This window comes from Tympanuchus pallidicinctus, unplaced genomic scaffold, assembly GCF_026119805.1.
Source record: "Tympanuchus pallidicinctus isolate F22 unplaced genomic scaffold, pur_lepc_1.0 scaffold31, whole genome shotgun sequence".
In the NCBI taxonomy this organism is placed as follows: Eukaryota; Metazoa; Chordata; class Aves; order Galliformes; family Phasianidae; genus Tympanuchus; species Tympanuchus pallidicinctus.
The window spans coordinates 7,145,785-7,165,143 of record NW_026294749.1 but is presented as its reverse complement, the minus strand read 5'-3'; positions in this window follow the sequence as shown (position 1 = coordinate 7,165,143).

Genomic DNA, 19,359 nt, shown 5'->3' with positions numbered 1-19,359 from the left:
GATGGGCACCCATGGGTGCACGCGATCTCTTCACAAAGATTCCACTAATTGTTCTTCCCCCTTATTTTGTTATTTTTGCCACACAAATGAAAAATCCTTCAGAGAGAGCCTACCGGAAAACACAAGACACATTCAAATGCTCTCTCTTCATTGTTCCCAGAAGATTAATGACACGTAGGCCAATGGGCCCGCTGCTCTATTCCCATAACCCACATGCCAATGGGGAACAAATGGAAACATCTAACTGGAATTTCCACTCAGCTTGTCTCAACAGCATACGAAAAGCCAGGATAAATCGAATTACAACTGTAAGAGTACAACACAGACATTCCCTTCTCCTTTTGAAACAAACAAACAAGCAAGCAAATGCACAAACAAATAAGAGAACAGCCTGGCTTAATTGGTGAAGTCAAGCAGAGCTGGCTGTGTAACAAAAAAGAAAGCTGTGCTTTCATTTGGCTCGAGGCTACCTTCTCATGTCTACGCTAATCCAGCCATCAGTGATGATCCTGTGGATTTTGAATATTTTATGAGAAAGGAAGCCTGCTGTCGGCTGTTTGCAGATGGTTCATGATGCTGCTTACATCTTCCTTGAGTGATTTAGGCCAGCTCTCCTCAGATCCAAGGTCTTGACCCATGCCCTTTGCAGACACCACAAGCAGAAATAAAGGGCCGCTGCATCCTGCAGAACACCCATCGCCATTGAGAATGGATGTTGATGTGTTTGCCCTGAATTCCAGCACAGCTGTCCAAGTGGCTGGCAGATTAATTGCTGCACTGACACCCATCACTCAGAGCCACAAGCATCCCCTGAGGCAAGGTGTCTTCTTCATTCTGGGCTGTTGGTGCTGGAGAAAGGCAGTCACTCACTTTGAAGCATGTTAACAGGTTGCATGCCTGAAAAAGCAAGTGTTATATAAATATGCAGGTCTGGGGGCAATGTTCTGTTGCCTGACTCTCTAAGAACACTCACTGCAGTTACTGAGTTACTGGTTTGGAGAGCTTGGGAAAATAAGACAGGATTGAGTCCAGAGTGATGGCAAAGATATCAGGTAAAGCCAGCAGACTAAGATGAACCCCAAAGAGCCTGAGAAATGAAGGAAGGCAGAGTGCAGTTCATGGAGTTATAGAAAGGTTTGGGTTGGAAGGGACCTTTGAGATCTTCTAGTTCCAACTCTGCTGCTATAAACAGACACCTCCCTCTAGACCAGGTTGCTCAAAGCCCCATCAAGCCTGGCTTTGAATGCATCCAAGGAGGGAGCATCCACAACCTCTCTGGGCAACCTGTTCCAGTGTCTCACCATCCTCACAGTAAAGAATTTATTCCTAGTATCTAGTCTAAACCTACCCTGATCCAACATAATGCCATTTCCTCTTGTCCTGTTGCTACATGCCTTTATAAAAATTCTTCCCCAGCTTTCCTACCATTCAGGTACTGGAAGGCCTCTGTAAGGTCTCCTTAGAGCCTTTTCTTCTCCAGGCTGAAGAACCCAACTGTCTCAACCTGTCCCATAGGGGAGGTTCTCCAGCCCTCTGATCATCTTTGTGGCCCTCCTCTGCACCTACTCCAACAGCTCCATGTCCTTCTTGTGCTAGGGGCCCCAGTTCCTGAAAGAAAGTCATGACTTGGCAGCTTCCATGCCATGGAGCCCTGGAGTAGTGTGATCTTGGCAAACCCAGGGCAGACAGCGCCCTTTGGAGGGCTCAGCGACCCTGCCAAGCCCCTGCTCCCACCACCTCTGTAACAGAGGTGAAGTCAGGAATGCAAAGTTAATTTCTAGCGGAGTTGGCAGAAATGTATCACTTTCCTTCTAAGAACGTGAAATTCTGAATGCCATATCCTTGTGCTTTCTGGCTAGTCCATCTTATCTCTTTTTCCCCAGGAAGATGGGTTTGGGTGTTCAGTCCAGGAAGTAGCTGGGAAAAAACACAGAGCCAAGCACTGCTTCTGCCAAAGTGACTCAGGAAGTCCCTGGTACAAAAAGCAGTCACTGGCACCTAAGCTATGTCCTGGAAATCCCTCTCACATACCTTTCCCAAACTTTGCACCTCAACCCATCACACTGAACGTGCTGTTTTCTATTTATTTCTATGTTAAGTAACACTTACTAGATGTGATGAGTGAAACACACTGATCTTCACCATGGATAATAGTTCTCCTTGTCCAAAACTAACCAACCAGCCAGAGGCTTATCATGCAAGGGGATGTGCTGATCCCATGATGCTGTGAGATATCACTGTTTATCCTGTATTTACAGCCTTACAACAGCCAAGTAGCAGACCATCAGCTGTTTCTAGTCCAGTCTATTTCTTTCAACGACTTTTTCCTTTAAATTTAATGTTTCAAGCTAGCTACAGCAAGCCTCTGTATCACATAATTTTATTGTTTTAAATACAGATACACTAACAAGAAGCTTAAAAATCATACCTGACACAGCTTGTTGTGGATTACATGAAGAACTGGTAGTACAGAAGATCTACACTAGCAAATGGCTTTACTCACTCTGCATTTGCTGGGGCAAGATGCACAGAACCAGAGCTAAAGGCAATCACAGCTTGTTTACTTCCATTGTATTTGCTTCTGGGGAAACCAGAGCAAAGAAGAAAACCAACATTTATTTGTTTGTAGTAGCTGAGAGACATTTGTCAGATTTCAGCTACTTTCAAAGGTGAGTACAAGTAACCGTTATCTTCCAGATAATGATGGCTAAATAACTGTCCTGAGTTTTGAGAGGATGCAACATCAGTAATGGATCCGCTGCAGTCTGCAGCGAATAATGTCCAAAAACATCAAACCTGCCACTGGCATCTGCTACTTAGCAGGGCTGGGAGGGCCAACAGACAGGCAATCCACTCTTACAATACTGATTAGCATCATTGCCTGACCGCTGCACCCGTGGGTCCTTTCTGGCTACCTACATTTCCCTCCTTTGTTACTGCTGGCGATAAGATCCCACCGACCAAAACAGTTGGTGTTTTTGTTGCAATAGCTGTGATGAGTGGTCATAACCTCTGCTAGAGAACACGGCATGGTTGTAGCCATTGGAGAAGGATGCCTGTGTTGAAGGCTGTGCCAGAAGTATAGCATTGCTCTTGTATTGGAGGTGCCAAAGGATGGGTTACTGCAGCCTTCTTTATGGGCTTCCCAGCAATGATTTTTTTAAGATGTCTTTTTAGCAAGCAGCCAGTCTGGAATTAGAAATAGCCAGCAAGGAGGTGGTGTTACACAAGAAGCTTTAGCAGAAGCTGCTCTCTCCAAACCACAGCACAGGGAATACTCGCTCTCCTCAACGTGGGTGGGATACGCACACATCAGCTCCACACAACATGAAAAAGAGTACTTAATTACTTTGATATGCGTGAAGACCAAGAGAGTTGGCTAGCAAAGCAGATGGTGGTAAACATGTACCTAGCTATTTTAGGATGCTGTTGAGCTTCTGCTGGTGCTGCTTTCTCTGTCTCTCCACCAGGTGCATCCTAAGAGGCAGTGCTTGCAGATCTTCCCTCTTTGGCAGCTGTGAAAAAGCCACAGCTTGTGACAGAGTGAACTGGCAGCCCATCCAAGGACAAGTCATCCTTAGGGGAAACCAAGGCCACTGTACCACCCATGCTGCAATACCTGTCACCCACTTCTGTGAGCATCCTGGACAGGTGAGCAAAAGCAGTACGTCAACATACACACATACCACTGATCTCCAGAAATAGCACTACGAGATGCACTGGGACAGTATTTTTTTTTCTCCTCTCCACCCCCATCACAAAGGTCTCTTAACACTTCCCCGTGGTTATTGTTTTCAGGCCATGCAATGGCAGTGCCCCAGAGGGGCCGGGCTGGAGCCTGGTGTGATCCACACCCACATTCCTCGCCAGTGGGAGACGGAAGTCTCCACACCGCCTCTATTTGCACAACTTACTGTATATTTCCCTAGAAGGACAATGAGCAGCTACCAAAGTGTGGCTGTGCAAGAAGTCTCCCAGATGGCAAGCGCTGTTACTTACGCACTCAAAACGAGGGATTTGCAACGCACAGAAATTCCCTGCGTGCTTCTCCTCTGAGGTTTTCTGTGGGATTTGTTTTCTTCCTCTAAGAGACAGTCATTGTATGAGTAACGCTGTCCGTCCCTTCTATGGGTTTATTTGTCATTCATTTCTGCTTCCTTCACGTCAAGGAAACTCATATACTTCTGGAAGTCGATTTGCTTTTATGGATAAAACACAGAAAATCCCTCTTTCGTAAATACATAACCTCTTGAGCTCTTAGATAAAAAAGCCTCAAGTGTTGCCATTTGCAGATGAGAGCATCTCATCACCATGAGATGCTTAAGTATGTTCTGACTGTACAAAACACGAGCAATTCTTCTGGCTTGAAGTACCAATAGACAAGTGTACGTTTTAAAAGCACAAGTTTATCTCACTACAGGCTTAGCATGTGTTCTTCATCAGAGATCAGCTGAGGGCAAGGTAAGGGTAGTTTTGTGGCTGCCTTGATGGTAAGAGAATAGGAAGTAGGCAGAACTAGTATCTTTCAATAAACAAGCAAGCTTTGGTGCACACCAGAGCTGATAAGCTCCTATCTTCTTACATTTCTTCTAGCTCCATGTGAAGTTACTTACCTCCTGAGAAAAAGTAGAAGAGATTTTGACGGAAATTAAAGTCTAAGAACTGAAAGGGGGAGGAATGTAACAGTGGGTCCTTACTGACATAGCTCTGAAGGCAGCCTCTTCTTTGCTGGTACTCATACAATTTACATTTTGTTGGCCATTTCAGTGAGCATGAGTTGATTAAATAATAATAAAGTTTATTAGTGCTTTTTGCTGTTTCTGCTATGAGCACAGCTACCCAAGGAGGATTTATTTCACTTGAGTTGTCTGAGCATTACGTATGTGGCATGACCTGGTGTATCTGGACTCCTGCTCAAGTCAGAGGAAAGAGATGAGCTCTTCTGAGAATGGTTCAACCTGTTCTGTGACAGATATCAGAGACAAGAGAGATGAATCATCCTGTAGACAGCCTTTTCTCCATGTGCTGAGGATATAGGGGCTCTTGATAACGAGACTTAGTCTTAAATGACTAAAATTAAGTGAGGTGAATCATGCCCAGAAGGTAATTTTTTTATGCTAGAAATGCTGACCTTAACCCACCTGACAAAATTAGTGAGACAGAAAAGTCTCATAGTAAAATTGGCCATGACTTTGCAGTTCAGGAATTTGAAATGTCGTTTGCCAGACGTTCCATTCCTCCTACAAACTGCCCTCCCTTCCTGGAGGATATTGTACCTGCATGGCCCTGTGCAGACCTGACACCCCAGAAACTTTTGCTGCCCATTCTTCACCTCCAACCCTCCTTGTCTCAACAATATAGGCCCAAGCCCCTCCAAAGAGAAAAATATCTTTTCCTCTGTGTTTCCAATGGCACTTATGGCAACTCAGAACATCAAGCAAATAACCTCTCAAATTAAACATCTCTTGCATCAAAGATGAGTCTTACCATTTAATAGGAAATCTTGTTATTTAAGCCTCTCCCATCCAATCAGGATGAGAAACAAGTGAATGAGCACTATTACTCTGATAGTGAAATCTCTGTTCTCTGTACTCTGCAATACACACATGTAGGTAATCCATTTCAGCCCACTGTAGCAGGAGAGATCAGTGAAGATCTCATCCTAAACCCTAGGGAGACAGGGCACAAGCTTAAGTCCCGATTTAACAGTTCTTACAACCCTTCCCAAACCTACTTTTGTAGCATTACTTAACACTACTGCAAATAAGCACATCGACATATATTCCCAGCTCTTTCCAAATCTTGCTAAATTCCTGGCCTGAGAGACAGCATGGCCTAATGAGTTGTGTATCTGAATTATATTGTATAGGAAAAACAGTTCAAAATAATTCTCAGCTTACTTGCTACCTTTCAGTTTCTTTTGCATCTTTGGATGGTAGTTAGGGCATTTCAGGAATTTTCCAGTGAAACAGATCAGAAAAGGGCAATTCAGAATGACAGTGTCTTTAGGAAACATGTCTGTTTGACAATCTTCTGATAAAGCACATGTAAGATGGGTCCTGAAGTGTTTTCCTGCTGAGCTGCCTGATGTGGTAATGGGAAAGGGAAAGGGAATTGCTGCTGTCATCCCCACTCCATGGCAAGTCATTGCTGGGTTGGCCACAGGTAGGAAACAAGTGGTCCTGGGAACTCTGGCCCCTGATGTCCTGAAGCTTAGACATTCTCTGCAATGACTTTTAAAGTTTTCATGGACAATGTTTCTATTCCAATTCTTTTTTTTTTTTTTGGTGGAATTCCCCTTTTGCAGAAAATTTGGAAAATATGTTTTGCCCCCTCCTCCCTCAAGTCTGCATCATTTCTTCCCTCTCTTGCCACCCTGAAACAGAAACATTTGGCCCAGCATCACATTCGGTCTTTTTACTTTCTGATTTTAAGAAATAGTTGCCACCTTTCCAACCGATTTCCTTCTCAGGGTATGGAGCCTGCCACCAGTTTTCTCTGCTCTTTAGAATTCCTCTAAATCTGCAGCGCCTGTTCTGAGCAGTAAATCAAGAGCAGAGTTCCCAACGCCTTTACTGGGGAACAGGATCAGTATTTTCCCTGTAAAGAGGCATGTAAATTTAGAATGACTAAATTTACCTGAGTATTTGCATACCAACAACCACTGCCCAAAGGGTGTGCAGAGAGCACGTTGGTGTGTAACAATGTGCAGTATTTGGCAGTACTTCAGAATTTTGCTTCTTCCCTTTTGGTATGTCTCCGGCATGTAACTGCAACTCTCTTAGGAACTTAAATGAACACCAAATACGGGAAGAATGACTCATTAGGTTAGAAATGCAGACCCCTTCTCTTTGCAAGGAGAATTTCATGCTTTCTCTTCCATTTCTGTCTGGTCTGAGAGAATGCACCTGAAGGCACATTTAGGATTGCTTCCTCTAAAGGTTCATTTTAGCTTAGTATGAGCCTATCAGTACAAAATGAAACAAAAAATTCTCACAGAGAACAAAAAGAAAGTGCCAAAAGGTCTTCTAAGGCATGTTTTTCTTCAGTGTCTTTCTTCTGAAAGAGACAGAGGCTACATTAACGCACATTTCAGGAAAAAGAAAAAAACAATTCCCAAACCCTGACACGATGGGTAAACAAACAAACAAACAAACAAAAAGCACCATGGCAAATTCACACCTTTCGTTCCCTTCATTTTTCACACCATTCTCTCCACAACCCATCAAGGGGAATATGAAACAAAACAAGTAGGCACAGAACTCATTTACGTTCGATATTTACAAAGGAGCCTACAGCTCTCCTATCAATAACATCTGCTGGGGGTCTGCAGTCTGTATCACTCCACTGGAGATGGAACAAGATGAAGGGATTTGTTTAGAGATAGCAGACATGCAAATGATGAAGCTGCAACAGACCTGTTGAAAAACAAAGGTAAACATTTCAACATCCAAAGCAACCTCTCCAGCTGCAGTTACTCCCAAAGCCTGGAAGATTTTGAGAGCCACAGCTGTGACTGATAGTTTAGCTCTTTTCCATGTCATTGTCATTCTTGCAGCTTGTCCTCTGGAAAGCACTTGGCCCTCACAGCTGCATCACTATAAAACTCTATGGAGGCACAAGGAAACTTATCACAGCATGCTATAGCAGCCAGCCACCGGTGACAAGTGCACAGACCTTACTGTCTACCTTGAACTATACATAGACAGCCCAGCCTGGAAAAACATGAGTTGGGCCATCCACTCACTCTTACCACAAGGATTATTTCCTTACTTTATTTTTGCTATTGTCTCCCCCTGTCTAGTCTCACCCACCCATGTCAGTCTGACAGCTTATTCCAGTCACACTCAACTTTACGAATTTTTTTCCTAATGTCTAGCCTGATTCTTTTTCCATTTTTAATTTTAGACCAAACTCTGTTCAACCACTTTCTTGATAATCCAGATAACCTTCTTCCTTTCTTTCATGCAATTTCCTTTCACTTATTTATATTGCTATCATCATGTCATCACCCCTCAGCCTAAATTTTTCCAAGAGCTCCTGGCCAACTCTCTCTCTCTATTCCAGCATATCATGCAGTCTTCTCAGCTGCTTTTCCAATGCTTTCCAGCTAGCTTTTCTACCATTATAATGGTTTCAGCTCTCATGTAGCATTTTGCAAGCTAAGTTCTCTGCTCCCATCTGGCTTGTAAATATAAGAGGCTAATAAATTTTGTGCTCTGTATTAGCATTATGTTTGCCTTTGAGGCCTTTAAACAATTCATTGCCTTCGGCATCTTGTTCATTACCATCACTGTTAGATCACAAAACATAAAGGCCAAGATTACACCCAATATGCACAAATCTATGAGCTCGAAGAGGAGACAGAGCAAAAGGTCTCATGTATGGGCTTAGAGGTGAAAGCAACATTTCCCAACACAGTCTGAGCAACAAGGAAAATGCCAAACTTTGTATTTGGGTACAAATCTTCCTCTGAGAAAATGAGTCCTTAGAGATAGCACCAACCCTAGAGGGGACATCACTGCTGCCTTTGCAGCCCAAGGGCCCTACTCCACAAGCCCTGTCCTTGCTAACTCCCACAGGAGACAGAAGCATGTGCTTCTGGGATTCGAGATCCACAAGGCTGCACAGCTCCCAGAGGACAGAAATGTGGATGGCTCTGGGGAGACCCAAAAGAGGAGGTGGCCTTTCACAGGAGATCAGAGGGGAAAAAGTCCATGAAACAGCTTGAAGAAGTAGTAAAAAATAAGAACAAAACCCAGCATTAAAAAGAAAAAAAGTCAACATCCAGAGGTTTTCAGTAAAAGAAACAATAAAATGGGAGTAGAGCAAAACTTTTGAAGGAGAAGGGATTTTTTCAGTGGCATAACTGTTGGTCAGAAATACATTTTTCCACTGGTTTCAACTGGACTTATGCACAAATTCACATGTATCAAAAAAATGGTGTGTTTACGTGTGGATTACTATAAATGCATTGCTGAAAGAAGCACAATCAGCTTGTCAGTGTATTCTGCTGTATCTTAGCTCTCCTTTTCATTATGTGTCTTAGCACTAACCAAATGCTAATTCCCACTCAGCCAGTTTTGCCCACTTGTACTGCTTTATATTATCTTAGTCTGGAGAGAAACTGCTTTTACCTTCGAGAAGTGTAACGCACAAATGATTATTGTGTAAAAAAAAAAAGTGTCACTTCCATATTGTTTCCTTTTTATGATCTTCAAATACATAAATCACACCTTAGCAAATAACTCTCTTCCTTCCCCTCACAATTTGAACTGTACCCATCAATCATTGGAATTTGACCCTTGTTTGTAACTTACATGCTGCAGGTATTCAAACACTGACCTTGCTGACACTGACAACAGCCTAATGACAGGAACTTCTCAGTCTTAAATGCTAGCTAGCCCTATGATTTTTATAGAATATTGATAACTATACAGGAGGGTTAGGTGTGCAACTGTTAGACTGTCATTTTGTCTTTTAAGCTATCTCTCCGTACTATCCTCATGTCATTAGAACCTTGTGAATAGCTTGTATAATTCCTCAGCATTTTCCAGAGTGAGCAACAGAAAAAATAAAGTAAAAAAACCTTTTTCTGACAAAGAATAGTCTATTCTGGTGATGTGGCTGAAGGCAGTCCTGTGTTCCTGAAAATGTTACTGATGGGCAGTGATGAGAGTTTCCTAATGTCAACATTTCTGATTCAGGATCAGCCAAGAACTGAGATAGAGATGTTTTAGAAGATCCCAATTGTAATTGGGTGCTTTCACACAAAAAATATGCCCTTCTCAGCCTCTGGCTGTGTCACCCCACCTCATTGCTTGCATAGGTTTCAAACACTGTGATCCAACTGAAAACAACACTTCTTTTGGTACTTTTAAGTTAGCCTCAAAACCACTAGAGCTGGTGCAAAGCAAAGAGCATGAGAAGAAGGGCATAGATTTGCTGACAGGAGAGAGCAAGCAGGAGCATGGTGGCCTCATACTGCTCAAAGCAACTGTGAAACTGCACCGCTGGTTACTGACCCCAGGCCATGGCTACCCATGGCCTATGTTATCTGCCACAGGTTATGCTGGGTGGATTATCTAATCTTCAAAGTATACCGAGCTTATTAATTATAAGCAGTTCACCTGTGTAGTTCCCTAGCAGACTACTGTGGCAATTTTAACGCTCATAATTACCACAGCTTCACCTCACAGTGAAGATCCCTGCTCTGGGGTGAGCTTTCCACTACTACGCACCTCTGCAGATAGTTTTTCCTCAGTATAAGAGCTATTCACAACTACTTACACTTTACAGTCTTGGCAACATCTACAGCTAACTCAGCTTCCATGGCAGCTCAAGCTCCAAGTACCTGCTTGATGAGAAATTTGTCGTTGCTTAGTATTTTGCTTTTGCTTTGGGGCAGAGGAAAGATAAAGAAAGGAGATTTTTTTTTTGTCCACCCACTTCTTCTCTCCATTTTTTGTTATAGTGAAGCATTAGGGAAGACCCTACATGAATTTACAGGATTAAAAAGCAAGATTATCCTAATTGTCAAAATAGAATTGAAGGAGTCAGATGCAGCCCTCTCCCTGCTGCATATGCAGTATTTAATTGGGCAATGACTTAATGTAATCGCTTTGTGTATCAGTTTATACAATGCTGATGTGAAGCTAGTAATTACCTTACTAAAAACAGTGGCTCTTGTGGCACCAAGTTAGAATAGCAGAATTAAAAAAAACAGACTTCTGAGAAAGTAATTAACAAATGTTTGCAAAGCTCTGTGATTATGAGATAAGTGGCAGGCTTTGAGACACTAATCATTACAGTCAAACCTCTTTTGGTGATGTGCTATGCAGGTAATTGGCATAATGGCTCCAGAGAAAGGAGACCTGCTACTCTCTCTCACCCCGATGGTCCCTAATAGTTCAACAGATTTTACATTTCCTAGCAGCTGTAGTGAAGAAACAGAAAAGTGTGTAAGAGGGAAGAATTAGGACATGATTTCCAATCCAGTAGGAAGGAAAGGCCTTGTCTAGTTACGGGCAGAAGTATCTCACAAGGGTTTGCCAGTAAGCAGAACTGAAAACCTTCAGCCGAGGGATGCAGACATTGGGATAAGAAATATTAGATTTTCCATAGTACTATTATTGCAGGAAAGTGGGTCAGGAAGTCAAGAAACCAATTAATGAATGGGGAATAGTATGCAAGGCAAAAACAAGTATCAGCGTTTTTCCCCCCTTGAAGCTGTTGATAACTTGAAGCTGTTTCAATAATGATATCCCAGACCGATGACAATGTTTCCTCCCACCATCCGACATTATCCTGTTGCTTTGTGTTTCAAAGGGCTGTCAGTCACATGCAAAACAAGGAATAAAGGGTCAGCAAGAGAGGACAGGATATGAAGGAATGTCGCACAACCAAGTCAAGGCTTTTGAATGTACAGAAGCCCAGCATGGGCCCTAGCATCTTGATAAAGCCTCCACAACATCATCCATTGGTGTTTGTGCCAGGGAAGCCAGCAGGTCCATGTGCATCATCAGTGTAAGCAAGAGCATCCATACATGGTCCCAGTGCCATGCATTGCCCAAAGTTAGCACCTTGGTTTAGAATTCTTCCAACAAATCTAGATACTGCAAGGAAACTATTAGTACAGTTTGATCCTTTCTCCTTCCTGACTCTATTTTTTCCTTTCTTTCGGTGCATCTATCCTCACAGAAAGAAAAAAAAATACTATCAGTGGAACTGAGGTCTTGCATGCATTAGGCACACATGCTGCAGAGGAAGCCACATGCATCTTGGAGCAGCAGGAAAGGATCCAATTCAAACTCCATAGGTGTCAACCTAAAGAATGTTGAACACATTCTTTACGTCAGTACAGGTTCATAACCATGGCCATGGTTACCCTCCATATTTACTGCTCAGAGCGCAGTTGATCCAAAGAGATCCAAAGGAGAGTAAGAAATGGCAAATGATACCTGTGTGAAATCATGGGAGAACACTACTTCACTGGGAAAAATCCACTGAGAACATCAGCTCAACACTCATGTCTTGCTAAAAATGACTACTTTCCCTAAGTAACAAGCTTCTTTGGGTCCAGTCTTGACATCTGTGCAGATTACAGAAAAACAGTGTCTGAAATCATGTGCACAGTATTATATAGTATTATATAATAGTATACACAGTATTATAATCGATTCATCACATGATTCGTATGTCATTTTTCCCCATTAAAAAAAGGCTTTACTTATAATCCTGAGAGCACTTGACAGCCTATTTTCTGTGCGCCCATGGATTCTGAACATTTTGTCCCTTAGGTAGCAGTCTGCAGTTTAACACAACATTAGCAAGAGCTCATGTCAGAAGAGGAGCAAAGTATCAAGGAGCAAGAAAAGCCATTAGACAAGCCTGTTTAAATTGCATTAATTTTACCATTGTTAGCATCTAGATAAAAGCATACAAGTGACCATCTGACATAGATGGGTTTCTAAAATTCAGGGAAAACCACAATCAAAAGGCCACATTCCATCGCCTTTGATGATAGATTAAGACTGAGCCTCTTAAGGCTCATAGCTACTAAACTGTTAAGGGTCAGTGAGGAGAGTAGCCGTGGAAGTAATGTGGACTATTTAACAGACTAAAGCTGTCCAGCTGATTTTTTTTTTCCCCAAAAAGCTAAAGCCAGAACAAAAGGGCAACTTCAGAAGGGGAAGAGACCACACACACCTGGTAGATCAGAATAGGTGCCAGGAAGATGTGGATTCCTTCTTAACAAGAAGAAATATTGCTTAAATTTTCAGAACTGCACAAAATTAAGACTCCATGTAATTCATTCAGCCTTTTCTTAACTCTGTGCAAACACTTGGAATTGTAGTGGGCATATCTGAACTTCTATCTTGTCTGATATCCATAGATTTGGCCTAAATACTGCTCATACGGCTTTGAACAAGAGTTTGAACCAGAAAAACTTTTTTTTACAGGACTCAAACTACAACAGTAGTAAGTCAGATAAAATGTAAGGTTTATCATATATGTTAAACCCACTGTAACTACTTAATCTAAACAACAAATAGGAAAGTATCCACTGTTTGGAAATTAAAAAAAAAATCTGACTTCAGGATATGATCTGATTGCATTACAACCACTTTCTGTTCAGTGAGCTTTCACAAAACACATTGCAGTGCTGTCCTGGAGTTTAGATAAGCCTTTTAAAGCTGGTAAAGCTTCCATTTACTAACAATAGTGACAAATAGTGATCAAAGGCGGGTACAAGCTTTTTCTTTAGCTGAAATAACACTTGAATTTTCCTCCCTCTGTGCCACAGCTTTTCTAATAGCATCTTACCCCAGGTTTGACTCCTTTTCACAGGAATGGTGTGAGCACTGAGGAACTACATTTTAAAGTACTACCTGTCCCACTCATCTAAAGAATAAACTAAGAGTGCAACAGAAACATTGAGAAAGAATATCATGCCTGATAGTCCTTTCAGTGGCACTGAATGGATCTGAAAGAGGAAAAAAAGGAGCAGAACTACAGCCTCAGGGAAAAGGCCAAGATGACCTCTTTGATCAGGAAGACAGTATTCCCCTTTACCAAATTCAAGAACTGTTAGATTTTAGCTCAACAAAATCCATGAGACCACTCTCACCCTGATTCCTTCTCAGAATCTCTCAAATATCAGTTGCTTAAAGTTGTGCACTTAATTAAGTACTTTCATTACTAATTGAACTACATCAATGCCATCTCACTTATTCACTTTCACATACCCATGAAATCCAGTGACATTAAATAGTAGTTTAAAAGAAAGCATAATCAAAACAAAGCCTATTTGAGTATAGCAGCACTCTCACTCATTGCTCCTAAAGTTTTCAATAAAAGCCTATATCTTAAAGATATCTTAAAGAAATATTGCCAGTCATTTGCCTACCTGAACCTCATCTGCTACCTTTTGTCCACTCATGTGGTCCTTCTAACATGGCATAGCATTTCCCTGTGCAAAACTACCTAGTATTATCTGCAGACTTGGAGATTTTACCATTCCATCTCTTCTTTCCTCTTCGTTGTGAATGAAGACACGAGTGATCCCTGCAGGACTCTGCTGCTGACTGCAATCCTCTGGCCATTTAGATTCTTAACTTCCACACTGTAGAACACTGTAAGCACTGTAAGAGGCCTTTGACAATCCAGATACACTATGTTGATTGGATTATTTTCACTCAGGAGCTATTGATATCCTTCTAAAGATCCAGAGACAGGCACTCCCTTTACAGAAGCTGACTCTTTCCCAAGCGATATGTGGAGTCATCTATTGCCTTCACAGCGATGAAAGTCAGAGTGGTCTGACTTCCCAGTTCCAGCCTACAGTTTGAAATTCTGAAGGTAAATTAAATAAAGGAAATATTCTAATTAAAGTGAATTTCCCTCTTCACTTAAGAGTAAGTCCTGTCCTCTGTCCACTTCATATGTCTTGCTGGTGAAGCCTAGTTCAGTATGGATAAAGACATACAGCACATTCGTCTGTATTCAGTAGGTTTGAGGCATTGTAGACTAGGGGGAAAAGGGCAATTAAGTCATTCTGGAGAGTTAAAAACAATTTTGGGCAATCCCAAGAGTCTTGTGTTTTGCACTCCAAATTCTTCAGCTGTAAGGCCATTTTCTAATTGAGAAGCACTTCCTAAGGGGCCATTCTTTCACTCCTTTCTGCAAGAGGGCACAAGCATTCTGCATTTTTGACTGTGAACGTACAATGTTATCTCCTCATTCTCTCTTATGTAAGTTTGCAGGAATGCTGAAAGACTTTCCGGGCTCTGGGAGGTTAGGGGTTGGAATCAGGTCCATTGTATATCACTGCATTGGCTTCTTGGGACGTGAAGTTATTGCAATTAAGATACTGGCCGGATGTGTCAGCTAAAGAACCCAACTGATATTACAGGCATTTATTGATAATGCAACTTCTGAGGAAGATATCTGGGGAATTGTTCATGCTTTCCTCTGCAAGCAAGCAAACCATATGGATTTATCGGAAGCACACAACACTTTATCTAGCTACAGAGAAAAAGAATAGTGTTTATTTTTCTGTAGAGGAATGTTCTCTTTTAGTTTTGAGAGCTGGTTGCCTCAACTGGCACTGTGACCCATTTAAGCCTCCAGTAGACTTTTTGCTCTGGTTTAATTCACTGCTATCTTTGACCTGATTATTATTTACTGTGTGTGTTGTGATGACGTCTCTAAGCTGTAGTCAAAGAGAAGGGCATCACTGTGAGGGCATCACTGTACAAACACGGAATTGAAAGATAACTCTTGCTCTGAACTGTACAACTAAATTGGGTGCTTGCACATAAAGAGGGAAGCATCAGCTGGAGGCTAGACTACGGGTCTGGAGCAGGCCTCCCTTCCTTACCTGTGCAATCTCAAATAAGCAGCTTTCCCCCAGTCTCATTTAACATTGGCATCACTTAGCACAAAACCCAGATGTACAGCAGAGCATCCTATATCAAGATTGATTTCTATTGTGGCACCCCGGGATTTAAGCAGAGCTGTGTTTGAGTGGCTGTAGCTTTCTCCATGTGCCAGCTGGCAGATACGGAGAACACACTGACCTGAAACCCCCGTCATGCACCTGACACTCCCTCTGCAAAGTGTTCAGACCTTTCTGTGAAGATAAAAATCCTTTCTCCGAAGCCTTACCACACTCCTGAGAACATTTTGTTTGGCAGCAGCTGCTGGGTGACCACCTGCTCCCAGAATATTTTGGGTCCTCTCTTACTGCTTGAGGATAGCATCCAAAACTCCATTAGCAAGGTCGCTGCTTGATTTAGTTTCACCATTTACCACATCAAGGTTCGAGGCCTCAATGGTCTTGCAGGATGGAGCTGTTTGCCAGAAGAGTTCTGGTTGGATCAGTGTCCACCTGTCTGCATCTGGCAGCAGGGATCCAAATGTTTTTTCCAAAGCTGTTGATTGCCAGACCGCCCTTGAGAAACAGGCTAGATCTAGGCCAGAGCACTGGTAAAAGTGTTTTCTTCTGTGTCTCAAGATGAGTCATGGCTCACTAAACAAATTCTCCCTTTTCAGTGCACTAGCTTAAATTTCAAGAGTCTGAAATGTGCAAACACATATGCTCTACGTGGGCTAAAGGCAGCCCAGGGGAGGCCAAAGGACAGGGAGAAATACTGGCATTCTAGCTCTGTTGCAGCACTGGATTCATTCTCCTGATTTTGTATTAAGTATGTCTATATTACTTTTTCAGTAATATTTCAACTCTGTCTAGGTTTTGATACTCCCCAGGTGGAGATTTACTGAGTCATTTCCATCTGCACTGTGAGGACGAGTATTAGCTGGTGCTGCCAAGAAAAATGGAGCAAAATAACAAACGAGGCTCTGTGGGCTATTCATATTGAGCTTCTTCTCTTTTGTTCAACTGCAGCATCTTGCTTTCCTTGTGCTTCCTCTCTACCTTGTGCTAAAATCTACTACTACAAATATCCATGCAAATAACCTCGCGCATAATAAAAAAATAAATCAGATGGCTATTGTGAACTGGTTGTATCTTTGGTAACAAAATAATAAAAAGTCTGGTGGAACACATAAAAGTCTATCTTCATACAAGATAGACTTTTTTGGTGGACCCAAGGCTTAAAAACTCAGGAACCTTTTATATATATGACCTCTGCATTGAAAGTACAAGAAATAGGCTTACAGAACACCTCTGACCTTCAGAGAAGATGTCAAAATGACATCATTGCTGGAAGAGTTGGTGTCAAACTAGCAACTCATGTTTACCTTATTTCACTTATATTACTGTAATTTAAGAAAGAAATATACACCAGAGACAGCATAGTTGCACAGTTCAGTCATCTAGGTTCTAATAAAATGTATTCAAGACTATGTTTGCATTTTCTTAAGTCCATGAAAGCCACTTTGGCCTCACAGCTATGCACACTTTTAAAGTTGTTCTCAGATGTTTTTGTGTGTGTAGATTGCAAGCTGTCTTGGAAGAAATTAGTATAAGATGGAGAGCTGTTTTTTCTATCTTTTAAGTGGATAGGATGTTTTTAACAGCATTCTAACATTAATAAAGATAATAATTATAATAATTGTCTCCCAATAGGACGTTCATAAATAGCTTAAGGCACACTGCTCTAATTGTAGAAATTTGTCCTCGCAGATAAGAAATGTCAATTAAAATGTAAGCTTTGCATAGCATAACCTTCATATACAAATGATACACACACACACACATACAAAAAGGTATTTGTTTGTTTAATTTTTTTTTTAAACACTACCACAAGTAGTAAATGAAAAGTAATGTGCAGGAACAGAATGAGCATCCTGTAAAAGCAGCACAGTAAATACCATCATAATGACTATGTTGTCTTATCATAGTGGTGCATAGTTTTAAAGGCAAATATTACCTCAGATACAGTCAACTACTTACAATAAAGAACATTTAGGTAAAAAATATAAAAATTATTTTATATTCTTTAGTGACTTGGTCTTCAAAACAACATCATACATTTTCTCATCTGAGTCTAAGTTAGCAGACATTTGCTTTCACTAATTTTTAGCTTGGTACTTGTATAGTGGATACAATGCAAGACATGTTAGAATGTAAAAGGGAACATGGGCTGACCAGAGGCGGAGGCACAGTTACACACTCTCTTGTGCTAGTGTCTTGTGCCATTAGCCCATTAGAGGGCAAAGGGAAGATGATCCAGCTGCCCATCCAACATATTTAATAGTCAAATAATTTTACAATGCAGTTTCTGTGCCAGGCAACACAATACTTTCCTAATATTGCCACCATCTTGGACACTTTGAGAAATTACAGCCTAAGTCTCAGAAGGCACAGGATAATTGAACTGGAAATGATTCTGTTATGCCGTTGTCTGCTTTGACATATGCTGGTAAAGCATGGGCTAAACTAGACTTAATATGAGCTTTACCTTCATGGGAGGTCAAGGAGAGGTTGCACACAGAGATGCAGCAAACAGGATTCTGAGGAAAGATTATCTATAGCTATCCAAAGAATACTGGTAGAGCTTTTCTCTTCAATTAGGAATTTTATGTGAAAGATAGAGTAGAAAGCACAGTATATACCATCAGAGAACAAAACTAAGTAAGGAAGTCATTGATCTCAGTAAATTTCTGGATGCAAGTACCATTATGAGATTTTTTATAGCCTTTCTACTCTAAAAAAGTCAGTATTTGTTTTTAATTTAATACAAAAAAAAAAAAAATTAAAAGCTTGTGTGCTAGCAGAAGAAATGTCTGAAAATGGACCCCTATGTTTGTGTGTGATGGCCATATGTAATTAAAATGCTTAAAGAAAGGAAAACTTTGCATTTCCAGTCACAATTCCATTCAAAAAAATTACTAAGAATCCATCGTTGAGCAGAACGTTTTGCCTGAGATGGGTTGCTTTTTCCCCTTCAGAATTCCTGGCACAATATAAATCAAACAAATTCAAGATAGCAAAGACGGGAAAATCATTATTACAATCGCAAAACCAGCAAAAAGGTCAACAAGAAGGAGAACAACAATAGGATTCTGGTAACTGTTTGGGAAGCAACTATTCCTGCTGCAGTCAAACTCACTGTTTTCATAACACAAATTAAATACCAAGGTAATTCCCCAGAGTCTTCTGCAGAGTGGCTCGGTCGCAGTGGTAGAAGCCACTTCAGCACAGTGCACAATATCATTATGAAAACCTCCCAGCTGCTAAGTTACCATGCAGCTCAGAGGTCTTTGAAGTTAAGCTGGAGTCGAGCCTACCTTTTCAAAGCATTGCATTGTTATTATTATTCTTTTCCTCCTATTCCTGTCCATTTCCCTGTCTTCCTCTCTTACTTTCCCCTGACAGGCAGCTGCACTTTAGACTCCATTCACAATCTGAGAAGCTGTAGGAGGGTGTTTGTTATACTGGAACAGACGGCTGAGCTGCTCACTTCACTAGCCAGGGATGAGGGACTCACAGATGCTCCCCATTTTCAATATTTTATTTGATCATTGATGTCCTATGAATGTGTGATCAGTGAGGTGTAAGCTGCCATCTTATACTCAAATGGAGACCTCTGCAAACATCCATTCTGAAAAGAGGTGGCGTTTGGATTTGCTTTTCCATTCAGCTTTGGACAATGAAGAATCACTCAGATTCCTTTTACTAATCAGTAAAATGTGATATTCTAGATATAGAAGTTTTCAAATGAAAGTTGCCAAGGAACTGCAGGCATCAAAACAACTTTCTGAATATTTTGCATCGGGAAGCTCAGATTTTCATGCCTAATATGCAAAAAAAATGCTATTTTATCACTTATGTAGGGAGTAGATTTGTGTACAGTACTATGTCAGTCCTTCTCTGAGCAATGAACATTAATA